The sequence below is a fragment of the Equus caballus genome, chromosome 17 (genome assembly GCF_041296265.1).
Source record: "Equus caballus isolate H_3958 breed thoroughbred chromosome 17, TB-T2T, whole genome shotgun sequence".
Lineage (NCBI taxonomy): Eukaryota > Metazoa > Chordata > Mammalia > Perissodactyla > Equidae > Equus > Equus caballus.
In genome coordinates this window covers 15138125-15144926 of record NC_091700.1, presented here as the reverse complement: position 1 = coordinate 15144926, position 6802 = coordinate 15138125, and the positions used below count along the sequence as shown (strand labels likewise).

Sequence of the window (6802 nt, the reverse complement as noted above, 5' to 3'; positions counted from 1 at the left end):
GGGCTGCAGGTTCAGACCGGCGTGAGGGGCGTGCCTGACGCGGAGAGCCGGCAAGCTGGGGCCTCGCGGGCGTCCGCGACGATCCGGTTCCCCTCAGCCCAGTGCGCGCGGGGCTGTCCCGTCCAGGCCTCGTCCCTCCTGGGCGGGGGCGGCCGGTCCAACGCGCGCCGCGTCGGGCGCTCGGCCGGCGGAGGACGGTCTGTGCCGCCGTGGCCCGCAACGCCGGGGTCCGGGCGTCGCTTCCGCGGGGAGCCCGGGCGGGAGCGCTTTGACGGGGCTCCGCGGAGACGAGGAGGCCCTCGGAGGACGGCGGGCAGGGCCGCAGCGGGGCGGGAGGGCCGCTCCGAGGGGAGACGCGCCCTGAGCCCGGGCACGGGTCCCGGACAGCCTTCCGGGCGGCGGCGCGGCCTTGGCCCGCCGTGTCCGCTGAGGCTTGCGGGGCGCTGTCCTCGAGGGCCGGGGCGCGGGGCTCGCGGGCTGCACAGGGCTCCTCGGGGCCTCCGTCCCCTCCGTCCCCTCCGTCCCCGCTCCCCAGCGATGGCGGGGCTGTCCTGGCGGCTGTCTGAGGCTCAGAGAGGCAGCCTGCTGAGCTCCCCGCTCTCAGGGGCTCGAGGGAGGGACAGCCGGCTGAGTCCGGGCGGAGGGAGTGGGAGGCCGCCTGCTTCTCTACCTGCCTCCCCGCGACTCACCTGGTTGTGTCTCGCCTGGTGTGGACGCCTCCCGTCTCCCCACAGCTCCCTGTCCTGGAACGACCTGGACGCCCTGCTTTGCTGTGGGAGGGCGGTGGGTTGGGGGACGGTCGAAGAGCCTCCTGAGTTCTTGTTCTTGTTCTCTGTTTTACTGGGATCGCCTGTCGAGGCTGAAATTTGCAAGCGTTGGAGGAAACACAGGGCAGCATTTCTTTGTAGGAGTTCAGAGCGACAGCCACTTGCTTTTGAGGCCATGCTGAGCAGGATGGTTTGGGGAAGGATTTGGTCTATGATCATAAAGCAGTTGCAGAGGGAAGCAGAGGTATTTCCTGTCACCATTGGGTCCTGCTGGTGTTTATGCTGTTGCAACTGGCGTGTCGTGATTGGCATTAAGTTTCTGGGTAGATAAGGCGATGTTCCTCTGCTCCCTGGAGAAGGGAAGGTGTCTCGGGAGGTCGCTTAAAGGCTTTCTCTGCAGAAGGGGCCGCAGGTGGTGTTCTCTGCCTCCTGACGGTGCCGCTCAGATTCTGGGTCGGCACAGTGACCAAACTTTTGGACTTAACAACAGGTCACCATGTGAAGCACTCCTGTCACTTCAGCGCTAGCATCTGCGTGAACAATCTGCACGGATATTTACAGGGTAACGGCTTGCTGTTGTGTTCAGTGCTGCAGCAGTTGTTAAGCTGATGAGATGATGCAGGGCTGTGTCAAGCGTAGAACCTCGCTGACAGCAAGTGAGAAAGGGCCCAGGAGGGGCCATCTGACCTTTGTAGAGGCGTGACTTCCAACGCGATGACTCGTCCACGGAGGAAGGTGGATCGGTGCTCTCAGGCTGTTCTGTGATGACATCTAGGTGAGCACAGCATTTTCACAAGTGCTGAGGGGACGTGTGATGGTGTGAGGGAGCCTTTTTATTGGTAGTTACTTTGGGGGCATCACTAGGGAAAATAAGTTAGAGAGAATGTAGTGACACCAAGCCCTGCCGGTACAGACTGATTCTGGAAGGAAACTCAGGAATCAAACTTCTTTCTCTGTTCTGTCTTTTCCAGTGTCTGTGCTTAATCACGGGGCCTTCATTCCTCAATAGTATTTCCGTCTTTCATGGTTTATTCTTTGTCTCCCATTTTGGGAATGTCTGTTTATCCTCCTTCAATAGTTTGTTTTTACAGTCATTAAAAAAATCTTTTTTTTCCCAGCAATTGATGTATGGTAGGCACTAAATCTTATTCTGGATATTAAGTAATGACTAAGACACTGTTTATTCTCACAAGGCACTCATTGGCTAAACATGATGGGAGATGTAAAAAAACTGTAATATCCAGAGGTGACATTGAACTCTGGTGAAGTCTATCCAAAGAAGTTGACTCTTCAGTGAGAGTCTAGTGAAAGCTTCACAGACAAGCTTGTGACTGCGCTCAGCCTTGAACAAGGTGTTGGAATCCTCCCAGGTGATCGAGAGGTGGGAGCACTCCAGGATGAGCCGGGAGAGGAGGACATTTAGGGGGTAATTAGACTGGAAGGTGTGTGTATAAAATTGCAATACGACATTGTAATTGTGATGCAGATTATTCCTATCTGACCAATCCTGCATAGCAGAGGGTGGGAAATGAGCCTGGTCAGAGAGAACACAGTCAGGTTAAGAAAGAGCCTTATATTTTGGCTACAGGATTGTGGTTTGATTCTGAAATTAGTGGATGGTAAGTGCAGGTTTCATGTGAGGGGACAGCCGTGATCAGGTCTGCTCTGTGGAAAAGTCACCCAGGTCAATGTGAGGAACAGACTGTTGCTGCTTTCAAAGTGTAAGAGAGACTGAGGGACGGAAACAGCACGGGAACCCTGGGAGTGGAAGGAGAGGAGCGGGTCTCTGAGGGGTGAAAAATAACGTATCCCAAAATTCCGATTAATTTTTCCATTAAGTAGTGAATTTTTACTAGAAACAATGCCAGAAATGTTATATTCATTATTTAAATCTCCCAGAAACTATGAATTTGGTATCATTATCCTGTTTCATGAAGAATGTGACTGTAGTGACAGTGCTTGTGCAGGGCACATAATGGAGTCTGGAGACATGTTCAGAACTCATGGTTTCCAGGTATTTTGCATTTCGCTAGTACTCTGATTTTTAATTCACTTTATTTTTTGAACAGTTGTACAGTTAGAAAAACTTGCTGTGATAGTACAGAGAGTTTCCCTCAGCTCCGTTCGCAGTTTCTACTCTTATGAACACATCCTGTCTGTTATCCTACACTACATTTAGTCCTTTCTGCCTAGCCTCCCCTGGCTGTGACAGGTTCTCGGGCTTTCCTTGTTCTTGAAGAACTTGGTAGTTTTAGGGAGTAATGGTCAGGTGTTTCGTAAAATGTTCTCCAACAGAATTTGTCTGTTTTATTTTCATGATTAGATTGGGATTATGGATTTGGGGCAAGAAGATCAGAGAGGTAAATTGCCATTTTCATCTCATCATTTCAAGGGTCCATGCTCTCCCTGTGACTTCCCCCCACTGATGTTAATGTTGGTCACCTGGCTGAGGCAGCGTTTGTCAGATGTCTCCCCTGCGCACTCTGTCCCCTCTGTCCACACCGTGCCCTTTGTAGGGACTTTTGTCTGTGCAGCCCACGCCTAAGAAGCGGAGAGTTAGCCTCAACCTCCTTTAGAGCAGAATGTCCGAATGAATCATTGGTATTCTCCCGCACAGGAGATTTGTGTCTTTTCATTTCCTTATTATTCAGTTATTTACATTGGTACAGTATTGATATTCATACATTCTCCGGATTATAATCCAACAACTTTATTTATTTTGTTGCTCAGGTTGTTCCAGCTTTGGCGATTGAGAGCTCCTTCAGTTAGCCGATGTGTCCCTTTGGCGTCCCCCCAGCATTCTTGGCTTTTTTTGAGTAGCATTTCATGACTTTCTTATGTTGAATGACACTTTAGTCTCATTTTCTTACATTTCCTTCCCGAATCCTAGAATTGGAAACCCTGTTTCCTTTTGTTGGACTGTGGTATTAGAATTAAGACCTGGGTACCAGGTGTGTTTGCAGCTGTCAGGGCATTAGGTTCTTTCAGCGGACATAGCAGGGAAATATATCTGTGTGTAGTAGCCTGTGTGTATTCAAACACCTATAAATCTATCTATACACAGCCTTCTGTGTCTATGTTCAGCTAAAGTAAGTTCACACTGATGTCTCCAACTCTATCACCACGTGGATCATTCTAGCCTCTTCTCCTTGCTTATCTGTAAACTCCTACTCCAAATAATAACCTTGTGCCCACTGTTCACTGTCCATTTACTTATCTGCTCATTTTCAGTCCACATGGATAGAAGTATCAGCATTGTTAACAATACCCCCCGGGTCACAACTTTATCAGCTACAATACAGTGCGTCTGCACAGTTTCTTTCATCTTCAGTTTTACAGACTCGACTCACTTCCCAAATTACATATTTCTGCACCTTTTTACCCACTCCCTTCATTCAGACTGTTTCATACATTTGTAATACAGTTAGATTTTTTCCACAGTTTTCATTCACTTCGGGAATTTTCTTGGACACATACGTGGCTTTTTGCTTGCACACATTGTTTCACTCTCTGTGCTGTAAAATTCAGAGTTTTGATAACTATCTAAGGTTTTGTCCATATTTACAGTATTATGCAGAAGAGTTTCACTGCACTAAAAAATCCCTTGTGCTTTATCCATTCGACTCTCCTTCCTCTTCCATGAAGACCGTGCTACTACTGACATTTTATTGTCTCTATACATTTGCCATTCTAGAATGACATAAAATTGGAGTTCTACAATAGCCTCTTCAGATCGCTTCTTTCACTTAGAAATAAGCGTTAAAATTCATTCATGTCTTTTTGTGACTTAATGCTTTGTTTCCTTTTATCACTAAATAATAATAATCCATTTTATAGCCGTACCCCGGTTCTTCCTCCACTCACCTATTGAAGAACATCTTGGTCATTTCCGGTGCTTAGAAAGTATAAATAAAGCTACTATCTATATTAGCCCACAGGTGTTTTGTAAACCTATTTCCAAATTACTTGGGTAAATACCTAAGAATGCAGTTGCTGGATTGTGTGGTAAGACTATGCTCATCTTTGTAAGAAACTGCCAAGTTTCTTCTGATATGGCTGTACCATTTTGCTTTCCAGATCGCAATGAATGAGAGTTTGCTTTGCCCCACATCCTCACGTGCAGTTGGTATTGTCAGTTTCCTGCATTTATCAGTTCTAACAGGTGTGTAGAAGTGTCTCATTGAGGTTTTATTTGAAATTCCCGAATGACCTGTGGTGGTGGTTGTCTGTCCTCAGGCTCGTTTGCCATCTGTATGTCTTCTTTGGTGAGGGATATATTCAGGTCTTTTGCCCATTTTTCAATAAGGTTGTTTATTTTTTTGTTGTGGTTGACTTTTTTTTTTTGAAGATTTTATTTTTTCCTTTTTCTCCGCAAAGCCCCCCAGCACATAGTTGCATATTTCTCATTGTGGGTTCTTCTAGTTGTGGCACGTGGGACGCTGCCTCAGCGTGGCTTGATGAGCAGTGCCATGTCCGCACCCAGGATTCGAACCAACGAAACACTGGGACGCCTGCAGCAGAGCGCGCGGACCTAACCACTCGGCCACGGGGCCAGCCCCCTGTTGTGGTTGACTTTTAAGAATTCTTTACATATATCTTGGACATATTTTCTTTATCATATATCTGTTTTGCGAATATCGTCTGCCAGTCTGTAATTTGTCCTTTGACTCATCGATTTTGCCTTCCACAAAGCAGGAGTTTTTAATTTAATAAAGTCTAACTTGGGGCCGGCCCGCTGGCACAGTGGTGAAGTTCACGCACTCCACTTCGGCAGCCTGGGGTTCACAGGTTCGGATCCTGGGTGTAGACCTACACACAGCTTGTCAAGCCATGCCATGACAGCATCCCACAGGCCAAATAGAGGAAAATCGGCACAGATGTTAGCTCAGGGTCAACCTTCCTTACCAAAATAATAAATAAAGTCTAACATCAGTTTTTTTTCATAGATTACATTTTCAGTTTGTATCTTAATAACATAATTCCAGATTCGAGTCCACTTAGAGTTTGTTGCATAATCTTTTTAGAAGTTGTATTGTTTTGCATTACATTTAGGTCTCTGTTCCATTTTCTAAAAGTTTGTGAAAGTGTAAATTCTATATCTATGTTCATTTTTGTAAGAGCTTTAATGAGGTGCAATTGATAGAAAAAGAACCTGACATATCTAATATGTACTATCTGATGACTTGCCCCCCCATATCAACTGACAGATATGTATAAATTTCTCCTTTAGCTTGTGACAGGGTGGATCACATTGATTTGATTTTGGAATGCTGATACAACCTTGCATACCTGAATAAATTTCCTCTTTGTCCTGGTGTATGATTGTTTTACATTGTTGGCTTCAGTTTTCTAATATTTGTAGAAGACGATAACTGCTCATTTCTGAGACTTGCTGTTCTCAAGTTTTCCCTAATTTTAAACTCTAGTTTTGCTTTTAGGGTACTGCTGGCCTCATAAGATGAGTTGGAAAGTGTTGTCTCTGGTGATATTTTCTGGAACAGATTGTTGGGAGCACTGGGTTTCTGGAGGGAGACCTGGCTGAGGCCCTAAAAGCTGCATCCCACAGCTTTCCCCTTGGATAGACAACAAGCAGGAAATGGTATTGGGAGTCAGGGACCAGAAGCCCAGGGGGATCCAGTCTAGGTCAGAGGTGAACAGGGAGCCCCTAGTGGGCCCGAGAAGGAAGAGTCCTGCCTGCCCATGGTCCATGTCCACAGGACCTTCCTCCCCATGCCCCTCCTCTTGGCCCCTGGCAGCCACCCTTCCACTTTCCATCTCCGTGAATTTGATGGCTCTGTGTCAGATACCTCATATGAGTGGAACCATGCAGAGTTTGTCCTTTTGTGTCTGGCTGTTTCACTCCGCATGACGTCCTCAAGGTTCATCCATGTTGGAGCGTGTGTCAGCGTTCCCTTCCTTTTTAAGGAGGAATAACTTTTTATGACATGCGTATGCCACATTTTGTTTATCCATGTCCCTGTCGTGTTTGAGTTGCTTCCACCTCTTGCCTACTGTGAATAATGCTGCTGTGAACG

The 6802-nt window shown here is 47.1% G+C and overlaps 1 long non-coding RNA gene across 1 annotated transcript; it reads left to right on the top strand.

Annotated features, from left to right (window-relative positions):
* Positions 1-269: 269 nt before the first annotated feature.
* LOC138918480 (uncharacterized) lies at positions 270-6086 on the top strand. Its single transcript, XR_011427893.1, has 2 exons — positions 270-1542; positions 4845-6086. It is a non-coding gene; the product is annotated as an uncharacterized lncRNA (long non-coding RNA).
* The last annotated feature ends 716 nt before the right edge of the window (positions 6087-6802 follow it).